We start from the raw sequence: 15,178 nt of genomic DNA, 5'->3' as shown, positions 1-15,178 counted from the left end.
CTCCACCTCGAGTCCTTCGATCAGAACTGGTCATGACCTTGGTCTGGACCTCCCAAAGTCAATGACCAGCTCCTTGATCTTCGAGGTGTTGAGCTGCAGATAGTTCCTGTTGCACCACACAGCAAAGTCCCTCACCAGGCTCCTGTACTCCTCCTCTCTGTCATCACTGATGCACCCAATGACGGCTATGTCATCGGCAAACTTCTGAATGTGACACAGCTCCGAGTTGTAGCAGAAGTCTGCGGTGTACAGGGTGAAGAGAAGAGGGGCCAGCACTGTGCCCTGGGGTGCTCCGGTGCTGCTAATCACAGTGTCAGACGTGATGTCCTTCAGCCTGACGTACTGTGGCCTGTCGGTGAGGTAGCTGGAGATCCAGGTGACCAGGCAGAGGTCCACTCGCATCCTGTTCAGTTTGTCCTGAAGCAATAGGGGCTGGATGGTGTTGAAGGCAGTCGAGAAGTCCAAGAAGAGGATCCTCACTGTGCCATTTCCCTTATCCAGATGTGAGTGGACTCGGTGTAGCAGGTAGAGGATGGTGTCTTCCACACCGACACCTGTCCGGTACGCAAACTGCAGACAGTCCTTAAAAACATGAACTCGATCAAGAGAATGGCAGTACAACGTGTTCACAGCAGGCATACTCGTATCGTGTCTGGTTTCATAAAATTGATTAAAATTACAAAGCTTTCCTTTGCTTTTACTTAGCTGCCTGCTATTACGTGTTGGTGAGCAGCTTATTTACCATTTATAGTCATGAGCTTTGTTGGTGAAGCTTGGCAAGATCAGATTAACACTGTCATGTGTTCTCTTTGATAAATATTGAGATTTTATTATACAAACATTAAAAATGTTGTCTGAAATTGTAGCCTTGGCTTTCCAATGTACTCTTGTGTGAGTAATAAGTATTAGCAAAATGGAATTAGATGAAAATATAGCTTGCCTGCCTTATTACTGTATGTAGACCATTATTATCTCAATCACAGTGTAGTCACTCTAAGTCTCATTGCTTTCACCAATAAAAAAAAAAAACCTTTTGGAGAATTACTCACCATTACCACATAAAACATGAAAGCATTCCAAGTCAGTATTGCAGTGAATCCCAAGCCCCAGGGACACTGGGTGTGAGCTGAGGATACACCCTGGATGGTGGGAGGAAACCCATGCAGACACTTCAGAACACGAAACTCCACACAGAGTAAAACAAGTTTCAGACTGAACCAAGGACCCTGGACCTGTGATGCAGTAACACTACTGACTGACCCACTGTGTTGTAGTAGTGTTCTTGAGATCGGTCTCAAGACCAGTTTTTGAAGGTCTAGTCTCGGAATTGACTGCATTTTTATTCGGTCTTGTCTCGATTTCAGAAATTGAGGACTTAGGATTTTATTTCAAGACTGGTCAGGCACACAACCATGGGGATTTTACTAAATTGCCTGTGTATTGTCTGGTTTATTTGTTTAATATCGTTACTGTGACTGGATGTAAAACATCCTGTTGCAAATGCAACCAATAATGTGACTTGTTGGCAATTTGAAAATTTTCTTCCTGTTAATGGCCGTCCCCCCCCTTCTCACACACTGGTCTGGTCTTGCCTTGTCTTGGTCTCGATACACTTTGGTTATGGTCATCACTTGGTCTTGAAACACTCTGGTCTTGGTTTCGGTGGTCTTGACTACAACACTCCCACTGTGCTGCTCCTACAATCAAGCTGTGTATAGAAAATGGTAAAAATTGTAATTAGACAAAGTTTTGCTTATACCGGGGCAGAAAGTGGCTGTGTGACCAGGAAAAAAGTCAGTTCTGTATCTGTGGTTGGGGTAAACATGGTGCTTGCATAAGTCAAGCTTATTTGTATAGCTCTTTTAACAATGGACATTGTCGGAAAGCAGCTTTACAGAAAATTAAAGCCTTTAAACATGAGCTAGTTTTATCCCTAATTTATCCCCAATGAGCAAGCCTATGGCGACAGTGGCAAGAAAAACTCCCTCAGACGATGTGAGGAAGAAACCTCAAGAGGAACCAGACTCAAAAGGGAGCCCATCCTCATTTGGGTTATAACAGATAATGTGATCATAAATAACTTGCTTCTATAACTGTTTTCTATAGAGTCACAAAGTATAACTGTGAAACCAGAAAAATCATTATAGTTTTAACATGAAGTCTCTTTTGTTGAAGTTATAAACTGTTCATTGATGGAGACTTGAGTGCAAAACTGTTCCTGACAACCACAGTCCTAAAGTTGACAAGTCAACTGAAGTCTGTAAGTGGCCAGAGCCGTCTTCCAAGTGCGACTTTCAACTGTCCATATGGGGCTGTCCTCCACAGGAGCAACGTGATGAGACTCCAGTCAGATGTAGGACATCAGGATGGATCAGGCAGGTCTGAGGAACAGAAGAGGTCAGCATCTTCCTGGTGTCTCAGGATCAACATGTAACTCAGAGACAGACGGGGTGGGGGACATAGGTTGTTAGGTATGCCCAATGTCATCTAAGGAGTAAGAACAGTATACATTTTGCACTGAGTGCAAGCAGGGACTCCAGCAAGACTAACTATGACAGCATAACTAAAGGGGGAGAGCCAGAAGGTAATAGGCATGAGGGGACTCTGGGACATAAAACAGTCAGCCACTACACTGTTAACAACCATGAGTGGGGGACTGACAGCATCCATACATCCCAGTTTACCAAAACACTCTATGCCTGAGAACCCTTCAAATTGACTCCTTTTATCTAATAAAAACTATTAACAAAAGGTTTGCCTAAACAAATGTTTTCAGCCTAGACTTAAACACTGAGACTGTGTCTGAGTCCCGAACACTACTTGGAAGGCTGTTCCATAACTGTGGGGCTTTGTAAGAAAAGGCTCTGCCCCCTGATGTAGCCTTCACTATATGAGGTACCAACAGATAGCCTGCACCTTTTGATCTAAGTAGGCGTGGTGGGTCATAAAAGACCAGAAGTTCACTAAGAGGCTGTCCACACGGCAACGGATTCAGGTGAATCTGATAAAATTGTTTATCGTTTCGGCCTGGCGTCCACACGGCACCGGCGTTTTGGGGGCCCCAAAACGAGAACGGGTTCCAGAGTGGAAAAATCTGGCAACGGTGCTGTTGCGAAGTCGTCTGGATGAGTAGAACGGATTTGTTTACGATGACGTCACAGCCACATGACTAGAACAAGCAGCACTCTCGCTGTTTTGTATGAACCACTGCATTGCATTCACTTTTGTATACAGCTTTTCTTTTAAATAAACAACTGAACCATTTCTTGAATTTCTTTTTTTATTGGATAAGACTGCTTTTCAAAATGTTCACACACAATATTAAAAAGTTATATAAATTATATAAAAATGCTTTTCAAAATGTTCACACACAATAAGAAAATTAAGTTATATAAAACTATGCACACTAATAAAACTAATTTGTACACACAGAAGGCACGATTTCCTCGCGTAGTCGCAGCCATCTTCTTGTTGTTGTGTGCTTGTTCCTGTGAGTGCTTCACGACGGGTAGAAGAAGGGGTTTATGCGCATGCGTCCTACTTCTATTGTTCTGGTGTCTCCGATGGGACCATCTTACAGTGCACGTAGAAGTGTGGCATGTGTATTGCATAGTTTTCAGCAAGCGTTGCGTTGCCATATGTACCTGATATTTTACTGATCCGTTGCCCATGTGGACGCGATATTTTTTTAATAAAATCTCATTGCCATTGTCGTGTGGATGTAGCCTAAGGTACTGTGGTGCAAGACCATTCAGTGCTTTTAAAGGGCAGTAGTAAGCAGATGACTAATTCTGAATGTTAATTTGGTAGCACTGTTGTCACTTACACCAAATATAGCCCTGCCCAACTTGAATCAGCCAGCAGAAATAAAAAAAAACAACAACCCAGAAATCAGTATCTTGAACGGATGGTTTTGTTTCATAGTCGGAGGTAAATTCTCTACAGAAGCTATAGACACCTGGAAGAAGCTAATCATGAAATTGGGCTTTACCATAAAAGAGACAGACGGTTGTTGACCTGCACAAGTTAGGTAATGAATATAAAGAATTACATGGGCAGTTAAAACAACGATTAAGCCTCTTGGGGATTCATGGGGTTATCAAGTTTTAAAACAGCAAGCTGTTTGGAAGGATTTCATGAAGGAAGCATTTAAAATGCAGTGCCTGAACTTCACCAGGTGTCATTTGAACTACAGTTAGAAAAGTGTGCTAAAATTGAACGCTGTAGTCATGCACACCATCTGCATGTTTGATATCGTTTCATGGCCAGTGCATCATGGTTGATGGAAGATTCTGAATCCCGCGAAGATGTACAGTGATGCTTGAAAGTTTGTGAACCCTTTAGAATTTTCTATTATTTCTGCATAAATATGACTTAAAACATCAGATTTTCACACAAGTCTTAAAAGTAGATAGAGAATCCAGTTAAACAAATGAGACAAAAATATGATACTTGATCACTTATTTATTGAGGAAAATGATTCAATGTTACATATCCGCGAGTGGCAAAAGTATGTGAACCTCTAGGATTAGCAGTTAATTTGAAGGTGAAGTTAAGAGTCAGGTGTTTTCAATCAATGGGATGACAATCAGGTGTGAGTGGGCACCCTGTTTTATTTAAAGAACAAGGATCTATCAAAGTCTGATCTTACACTTCCACAAACGTGTTATGATCATGGCATGAACAAAGGAGATTTCTGAGGACCTCAGAAAAGGCGTTGTTGATGCTCATCAGGCTGGAAAAGGTTACAAAACCATCTCTAAAGAGTTTGGACTCCACCAATCCACAGTCAGACAGATTGTGTACAAATGGAGGAAATTCAAGACCATTGTTACCCTCCCCAGGAGTGGTCGACCAACAAAAATCACTCTAAGAGCAAGGCGTGTAATAGTCGGCGAGGTCACAAAGGACCTCAGGGTAACTTCTAAGCAACTGAAGGCCTCTCTCACATTGGCTAATGTTAATGTTCCACCATCAGGAGAACACTTAACAACAATGGTGTGCATGGCAGGTTTGTAAGGAGAAAGCCACTGCTCTCCAAAAAGAACATTGCTGCTCATCTGCAGTTTGCTAAAGAATACGTGGACAAGCCAGAAGGCTATTGGAAAAATGTCTTGTGGATGGATGAGACCAAAATAGAACTTTTTGGTTTAAATGAGAAGCGTTATGTTTGGAGAAAGGAAAACACTGCATTCCAGCATAAGAACCTTATCCCATCTGTGAAACATGGTGGTGGTGGTGGTGGTGGTATCATGGTTTGGGCCTGTTTTGCTGCATCTGGGCCAGGACGGCTTGCCATCATTGATGGAACAATGAATTCTGAATCAGACCAGCGAATTCTAAAGGAAAATGTCAGGACATCTGTCCATGAACTGAATCTCAAGAGAAGGTGGGTCATGCAGCAAGACAACGACCCTAAGCACACAAGTCTTTCTATCAAAGAATGGTTAAAGAAGAATAAACTTAAAGGAGATATGCAGAACATTTATTTTTAAATAAATTTCTGAGTGGATAGTATCTCCATCCTTGACTCTTGTATGCTGCATAAATGGGAATTTAAAAAAATATATTTTTGAGAGTTAAAATCGACTGCAAAGTTGGCATTCGAGCTGCCCCGTTGAACCAGCCAGCCCTGGGTGCGTGACATCACAGCAGGAACCGGTTTTAAGGCCAAGGCCTTTGACAGCTATCAACCAAAGTCATCTAAATAAAAATTTATGGCGAAAGTAATGAACTCAACTAAGACTGATTTGACTTCATTGATTGTGGGTTGACTCTCATTAAAACAGGATAGGTGTTATAACTTATGCAACATCCATGTACATGCATGCATTTTCTCTGATAAAATGTAAAAGGATAATTAAATAATCAGATGAACTGAGACAATCACATTCTGAAGCAAATTAAATAACCTTACACCGGTAACTTAAACACACAATACAAGTTACATGTATTAATCTAAATGCAGGGAAATAATGTGTTGTTTTGTATCCAAATGAGAGTCAGAGCTTACCCATCTGTGTTCTCGCTTCTCGAAGGTCGATCTTGTGGCCGATTGTTTTGAAACGATCTGACTTTCAGTTGTTTGTTCAGTTCTCTGTTCATTCGCTTCTTCCACGTAAGGGCAAGATATTGCTGCTGAGGCAAGCATATCCAGCGGAGAAATCAGACGGCTGGGCCACTCATTCTCCATTTTCTCCATACTGAGTACTCTGTCATTACTGCTTGGCTCAGGCAATTACGAAAACCCGAAATGGGACGTCACCAGTTTTAGTAACAACCGTGGGGAGGTCACTGCCCAAGCAATAATAGGTCACGTCCCATTCCGTCCCGGGTTTTACCAACAACCCTCAGCTCACACTCCGGGAGAACTGGTGCAACTGAACTTACTTTACTTTAAAAAAAAATAAAAAATTTAATAAATACTTTCCTTTTCTTGTAGTTTTATTTAATTGTTGGTACTGCATCCTCTTTCAATATAGGTTTATAGCCAATGCTCCTCAACATCAGAAGTTTTGTACGAGTCTTCAGTAAAATGTGCAGAGCAGAGGAGAGACCACTTCAAAGGCGCCCAATGTGCCCGTGAGCTTCTCGCAAAACACGTCCAAATCTTTGCAGTTTGAACATTCTTGGGTTGTGAATGCAATGTAAATCCCCCTTCTGTCGTCTTACTGCACTGGCCAGGAACACATCTACACGGCATGGTGATAAATTGGTTCAAAGTGGAGGATTGGAGTTGTCGTCAGCTCTGTTTTTTAGTATAGCGGAAATGGCGATGAGACTGATAGACATCCTGTTGTGACGTTATGGATGTCAAGGTCATTCACTCAGACCGCTACCTATATGAATCACTTTAATCATAAAAATTACTATATTAGATTCATGGTTAACACTTAAAACTATTCCTGTGCCATTCTTGAGGTCTCAAGGCATTTATAAATGAAAGTAAGGCCATGGTTCTGCATATTTCCTTTAATGTTTTGGAATGGCCAAATCAAAGTCCTGACCTTAATCCAATCGAAATGTTGTTGAAGGACTTGAAGCGAGCAGTTCATGTGAGGAAACCCACCAACATCCCAGAGTTGAAGCTGTTCTGTACGGAGGAATGGGCTAAAATTCCTCCAAGCTGGTGTGTAGGACTGATCAACAGTTACCGGAAATGTTTAGTTGCAGTTATTGCTGCACAAGGGGGTCACACCAGATACTGAAAGCAAAGGTTCACATACTTTTGCCACTCACAGATATGTAATATTGGATCATTTTCCTCAATAAATAAATGACCAAGTGTAATATTTTTGTCTCATTAGTTTAACTGGGTTCTCTTTATCTACTTTTAGGACTTGTGTGAAAATCTGATGATGTTTTAGGTCATATTTATGCAGAAATATAGAAAATTCTAAAGGATTCACAAACTTTCAAGCACCACTGTATTAACCCCCAAAATAGGTTACATCTGCAAGAGGGTAAAGCAGAGGTTTCCAACATGCTTCCACCAAGTTCTGTTTTATTGTGGCCTTTTTGGTTTCTGGATTTATACATGATCTAAAAATCTGTAGTCTGAATTGAAATGTTTTGCAAAAATTACATGGAACTTTAAATTCTAGACATGGTATCTAATATCTACTGGTCCAAAAACCTGAACTTTTGAAGGAAAGGAGAGGAGAAAGGGATAACTAAATATAATCTATTTGTTCATGAAAAAAAATGCTTTGTGTAATGTCGTTTAGATCCATCAGTGATGTGACATAACCTAATTACACCAAAGTGTGACTCAAGAGAAGTTGAACTGAATGCTACAGTATTTGATTTAATAGAGTGACACAATTTCACTCCTGAAAAATGTGTAAGGAATAAAACATGACAGGGGAATGCTGTTAGCAGAAATTAATCAACAACAGAGCCATCCAATGCAAAAAAAAAAAGAGCTTATGTTATTGGGAAACCAGAACATGCTCTGAAACTGGAGACTCCTTCCAAAATGTTAGTTAAAAAACTAATCCACCTTTGCAAATACTGTCTATTCTATAATCTGAATATTTTTACTCTGCACACATTTCTCAAACAGAGTTCTAGAACCTGTTTTACCTCTTCAACACACAAGACTGAACTCATCAGCCTTCATGACCTCAGTCGTTTGTGTTGGATCAGGAAAAACAAAAATGTGCGATTGATTAGAGTCTTCAGAACTGGGATTGAGAACTTCTGTGGTAGACAGGGCAGCATTAAGCTAATGCTTGGCCCGGGGCTGATGAATACATGAAGTTCCACATTTCTGAAATACACGTGCAACAGATACACTTCCATTTTAACAGGCGTTTGATCCACACCGAGTCCGTTAGACGCAAGCCCACACTGTGATGTTTTAGATAAGTTATTTATGCTGAACCAAGAACATGGTCCAACCAGTGATCTTATAAACTTTGTTTTAAGCATGGATTCCATGCAGTGAGATGTTCATAGATACACTTTTAGAAAAAAGTTCCTTCTGAGCAGATGGTACGGATGGCACTTGATATAGCTCTCCAGCTCATATCAAAGCTCCTGGCTAAATGAGTTGAGAAAGTAGGTCCGGTTGGATCACCACCAGTGTGTAAAGCCTGGCTGAGTTACACTTGCATAAGCCAATGTTACCAAAGTCAAAACCATTGTATCACCATTGTATTCCAGTAATCAATTGAGAGCACCATTGTTCCCGGTGCTAAATCACTCATCACCTATTTTAACCCCCTGGCACTGAAAGCTTCACTGGCGAAGCTCTGCAGGTTTAGAATGAGAAGGTTATGCATTTAGATTAACATCTTTGCGAGTTTTTATCATACAAGCAGGATAAACATATTGACAAACTTTATGCTTTACACTTTCCTATGTGCCCACTGCCAAATAATATTATAGTTTTTAAATTAGATGAAACTTGTCACCTTACTCAGTCACACCTGAGTCGGCGTGTTGAGCGCCCACTTATGCAGTCATAAAAGACTATTCATATGGTAACAGCATAATAATCACTTTCTTTCGGTTTCAGTTGGTTTCTCTTTTGCGGTGGGAATGCCCACCGTAAACAGGATAAAATATATCAGCCATACTTTAGGCTACCTGTTTGGAGGTAAAACTTGTTGCTAGATGGCATGGCAATTTGATGCTCAGGAGGCGCTTTGGATGATTCAGGACAGCGATTCAGTTCAATCTGTAGAACTGCGACACTGATAATAAGAGGTGTCATTTTGAACTTCGACTTGATCCAACCGAAGATCAAGTAAGTGTAAATATTCTATTTCTTATGAGCATATCGGTTGATATGCATGCGCTGTAGTGCATAATTTTTGCATGCTTCATGAGTATATAAAATGTGCACTGCCACTTGTTTGTTTTCTTTTCTTCTTTGGCTTTTTCTGGCATTGTAATGATTTTGGCATGCTCTGATGTCAGTTTCAACAAATCTAAGCAGTATTTTCAGTTATATGACTTTTTAGTATCCAGCACAAGTTCAGCTACAACAATAATCTCTATGTAGTCTTTATGTCATGATTGTACTTTTAAAAATACCAGATAAATGCAGATGTTCTAAAAAGCAGTTTTAGAATTGTGTTGCAATGTGTGAAAAAACATGACCTTACCCATTGTGATGAACCGTTTTGATCACTTGACCTGATGGGATAAAGAGATGGGCAGTGAGAGGGCTTTTCACTTTTCTCATTGAATGGAATGGAATTTTTTACTCTTCTCTTTGAATACCCCTCCCACTGTCAACCCTTTATCCCAAAACAATAGGACATAATTTTTTTTGATGGCCAAATTGTCCAAATCAGTGGAGCAGATTTAAGTTTTTGTGCTTGATCCATTTCTAAGACTGAACAGAATCACATCAAGTGATCAAAATGGTTCGTCACAATGGGTAAGGTCATGTTTTTTTTCACACGTTCCAACACAGTTCTAAAACTGCTTTTTACAACATCTTCATTTATCTGTTATTTTTTTTTAAAGTACAATCATGACATACGTACTACATAGGTATTATTGTAGCTGAACACAAAAAAGTCACATGACTTTGAAAATACTGCTTAGATTTGTTGAAATTGACATTAGAGTATACCAAAATCATGAGAGTGCCCGAAAATACCTTCAAACCCCAAAGGGTTAACAACAACCAATCACTGATTGCTATTTTTACCAGTAGTGATCACCAAATGGTCATCACTATTGTTTCGCAATGACCAATCACTCATCCCCATTTTTACCAGCAAACAATCACTGATCACCATTGTTAAACAATGGCCAATCGCTGGCAATCATTGACCACCATTGTTTTTAAAGATGAATCACTGATCACCCTTGTTTCCAATGACCAGTCACTGATCACCACTGTCTCACCTGCACACATCTTAGGCCCTGTCCACACGGCAACGGATTCAGGTGAATCTGATTAAATTGTTTATCGTTTCGGCCTGGCGTCCACACGGCACCGGCGTTTTGGGTGCCCCAAAACGAAATCTTTTGAGAATGGGTTCCAGAGTGGAAAGATCTGGCAACAGCGCCATTGCGAAGTCGTCTGGATGAGTAGAACGGATTTGTTTACGATGACATCACAGCCACATGTGCTTCACGCCGGGTAGAAGTGTAACTAACTCGATGCGAGTTGTCAACAAATCCTATAACTTGGTTCATGAAATGCGCTTACAAAATATTTTCACTGTGAATATTTATTGTGTAATGGTGTAAAGTGAGAGAGAGAGAGAGAGAGAGAGAGAGAGAATAGCCCTTAGGGCAGAGTCAATCCCGCCAGTAAAAATAGGGGAAAAAAAAGGAGCGATCTCACCTCTTCAGATGTTGGTTTAAGTCCTACAATACATTCCTCAAAAAGGGCGTAGAAGAACAAATTAATCCATCAACGTGTAGCATTCAATTTATTCCGGACCATTAAAGACGCCGCCTTCCGCGTAGAATCATATGTCATCCTCGCCGCCATATTGGATAGGTCAAAGCGGAGAATAAAGATGCCTCATTCATGTGCTGCGTTTAACTGTACCAACAGGTTTGCCGTCCAAACGAGATCACATGGGATTACCTTTCACAGGTGAGACTGGAAAAATACTTTTCATTGTATTTGGTCATTATAACGTAATTTTACGAACAGATTTTTCTGACTGTGGCTAATATGAAGTCTCGTGCATAATAGTTTATGTGCATGCGTCCTTACTTCTTCTATTATTCTGGTGTCTCCGAAGGGACCGTCTTACAGCGCACCTAGAGGTGTGGCATGTGTATTGCATCATTTTCAGCAAGCGTTGCGTTGCCATATGTACCTGATATTTTACTGATCCGTTGCCCATGTGGACGCGATTTTTTTTTTTTTAAATCTCGTTGCCGTTGTCGTGTGGATGTAGCCTTAGAGAAGCAGCCTTGTGCCCAAAGGGTCACCGGTTTGATTCCCAGGACCAGCAGGAAAAATGTGAGGGAAGTTGAGTGAATGAACATCACTTTCCCATCTCCCTGTATCATGGCTGAAGTGCCCTTGGGCAAGGCACCTAACCCCCAACTGTTCCCTGGGCGCTGTAGTATAGCTGCTCACTGCTCTGGGTATGTGTGTGTGCTCATTGCTCATTTGTGTGTGTTCACTGCTTCAGATGGGTTAAATGCAGAGGAGGCATTTCGCTGTGCTTGAGTGTACATGTGACAAAGGAAAAAGGCTTCTTTTGTTTTAAACCTCTCTTCTTGGTGATATTTACAAGTGATAAATATGTTACTCCATCCGTAACAGTTTCCTTCATATTTATTCCTTAACTACTCACTGCCACTTTTTTTTGTCTGCATTCTTGATAGGTAATATAGTATTTTGTAAATACATAATTTATTTGTAGTTTCATGACCAAACAAAACTCCTTCCTATAAGAAAGAATCTATTATTTTTATATTCTGATTATTCTTTCAATATGCAAATTAGCCTGACGTTTTGGGGGTTTTTCTCCTGAGTCCTGCCGATTTTTGAAACAGGCCTTAGCTACTTTCACCTGAAAAGAGAGAAGCAGAGGGTTTCTCTATCTGAGAGAGTGAGAGAAGCACTAGGATGCGAAGAACCTTTCATTATCTGAAAAAAAAAAATCTAAGAGTGCAAAACATTGCTTACCCAAGCATTTTGCATTTGAAATGCAGCTTGTGTTTGGAGAGCTTGCTGATAAACTGTAACCAATAAAGTGAGCCATTCCTATCTTGGTCATGGTGGAGTGTGTCATTTCCGGTATGAGACATCGAGAATGGCTCATCAGTCAACAGGGGCTATTATTCCTCTGTTCTTTTTGCTCTCTTTTTTTTTTTTTTTGAACGAGGTGCTTGCATGTTGTTGATGCCTTAGGGCTTGTTCCAATATTACATTTTTATAGCATTATAATTGACTTAAATCATGGTGTATTATCACAGTCTTGTTTTGGGGGAAAAAAAACAACAGCATCTGTTCTTGTTCATTTTAATAAGTGTTCATTTAAATATGAATGTTAATCCAGATGTTAATGAAAATGGTAGCTTCATGGTCCTCAGTATGTGCAGCAGTTCTTGAAACATACATGAAATTCACCAGTGGTGAAGAGAATCACCGTCTCGGAGAAGAACCTGGAAAGATAGCTGTCTTTTTTGTTGTTGCCTTTAAAACGGGGCAGGGTTTATCTCAAGAGCTGACAGCGACTATTTTGAAGGAACACTGTTGTTTGTTAAATGTAAAACGGAGTATCTGATTATGCTTAGATGCTCCAGAGTTTGGGGATACGAGCTGCTTTGCTTAAACTTAGACGGTACTGAAGTTGATTGCATGACACATCATGCACAGAGAGATCTTGACGTGAGAGAAAAAGAGAGATAAACAGTGAGAGAGCTCCAGTGCGTCATATGTTTTGGTATGTGAGTCATGGCAAAAAGCTCAACGGTGAGCCCCACCCTCCCCTACCAATCAAATACATCAAGCACAAGAAGCCTTCAGGGCTTTAGTGCACACAAGCTATCAGTCTCAGAGTGTGTGTTTTTAAAAGAGTGGTTTTTTTTTTAAAATCCCGCCAAGACACAATTTTGGAAAGTATACATTGTGAAAGTCTGGTGCACTTAATGGACTGTTTGGCCTACGCATTAAAGGTTCCATCTCCATTGATCCTCTTGAGAAACCCTCATTCTTGACAATAGAAAGGGTTTCCCTTTAATAGATGGTTCCATGTAAAACTTAGTTTATAAACCTAATAACTCATTTATAAATCTAATAACTCATAACTATACATAACTATATTTTTTATAAGACAGTAGGCATGAGACCATGTCCAGTGGAGAGAATTCATAGCCTCAAACATTTAGTACTGAATGGAAAAACAAATCAGCCTACACTGTAAATCTGTAAATGCTGGCATACGGAGAGACCAGAAGTGGTATTTTATCCAAATGTTTTAAAATTTAAGCCAAATCAAGTCGTAATTCCACCCTCTACAGAGATGCTGATTATCCCACAAAGGGTTGCATAATATTAGTGAAGGGGCATCAAGCCAGAACTGCTGGAGACTTATTGATGTGTGCTGGGTGACTAATGTCATGACATCACATGAGAAACTGAGCTCCAATTAGCATTGAGAAAATAAGGGCATGTTGGCAAGTGCTCGTGGAAACACCAAACCGGCCAAATGGTGATAAGGCCGTATTGCATGTCCAATTGTTGGAGTCCAGAAAAACATGATTTGAGTGCTTCTAAGATCCACACTATTCATGGTTTCAGATCATTTTATGACTTGCAATACCTTGCAAAAGGTTTTTTTTTGTGTGTGTGACACAAACAATAATTAAAACCAAAAGAAAACACAAAAGCAGAAACCTTGAGTATGCATAAGTATTCAAGTCCCACCCCCAGCCCCCCTGATGTCAATACTTTGTAGAGCTACCTTTTGCTGCAATTACAGCTGAAAATCTCTTGGGGTATGTCTCTATTAGCTTAGCACATCCAGCCATTGGGATTTTTGCCCATTCCTCAAGGTAAAACTGCTCCAACTCCTTCAAGTTAGATGGGTTGTGTTGGTGTACAGCAATCTTCAAGTCATGCCACAGATTCTTAATTGGATTGAGGTCTGGGCTTTGACGAGGCCATTCTAAGAGATTTGAATGTTTCCCTTTAAACCACTCTAGTGTATGTTTCACAGTTTGTTGAGGATCATTGTCCTGCTGGAATGTGAACCTTTATCCCAGTCTCAAACAGGTTTTCCTCCAGAATTGCCCTGTATTTATTAAGTGCCATATAGCTTTCCTTCAATCCTGACCATCTTTTCTGTCCCTGGGGATGAAAAACATTCCCATAGCATGATGCTGCCACCACCATGCTTCACTGTGGGAATGGTGTTTATGTGGTGATGGGAAGTGTTGGGTTTGCGCCACACACAGCCTTTCCCACGATGGCCAAACAATTAGATTTTAGTCTCATCTGATCAGAAAACTTTGCACATGTTTGGGGAGTTTGCCACACGCCGTTGGGCAAACTCCAAATATGTTTTCATATTTTTTTTTTCTTTAAGCAATTAGTTTTTTCTGGTCACTTTTCCATAAAGCCCCACTCTTTGGAGTGTATGGCTTAAAGTAGTCCTATGGACAGATACTCCCATCGCCGCTGTGGATGTCTGCTGCTCTTTTAGTGTTAGGTTTTGGTGTCTTTGTTGCATCTCTGATTAATGCCCTTCTTGCCTGGTCTGAGAGTTTTGGTGGGCGGCCTTCTCGTCAGGTTTGTAGTGGTGCCATATTCTTTCCATTTTGTTATAACAGATTTAATGATGTTCAAAGATTGGGACTTCTTTTTATAACCCAGCCCTGATCTATACTTCTCCTAAACTTTGTCTCTGACCTGTCTGGAGGTTTCTATGGCCTTCATGTTGTTTGCTTAGTGGTGTTGCAGACTCGGGGGCCTTTCTTAACAGGTAGGTATATTTATACTGACATCACAGATCACGTGATGCTTTGATGGCACAGAAAAAAGCCAAAAATCCATCTCACACCAGAATCTGGTCTTCCCAGGCAGTATCCTGTCCCAGCACAAACCAGCTCTTTAAGGCATATGGGTGCGGCGCCAAGCTCCATTTCCATAGCCCTCAGCCTCTCGCCTATACAGCTAGGGTTACAGTGGGGGGCTGGTTCTCTGGTAATTGCAAGAGTTTGACTTCCCCACTCGCATCTG

Source organism: Neoarius graeffei, chromosome 1 (genome assembly GCF_027579695.1).
Source record: "Neoarius graeffei isolate fNeoGra1 chromosome 1, fNeoGra1.pri, whole genome shotgun sequence".
Lineage (NCBI taxonomy): Eukaryota > Metazoa > Chordata > Actinopteri > Siluriformes > Ariidae > Neoarius > Neoarius graeffei.
Note: the sequence above shows the minus strand (reverse complement) of the source record.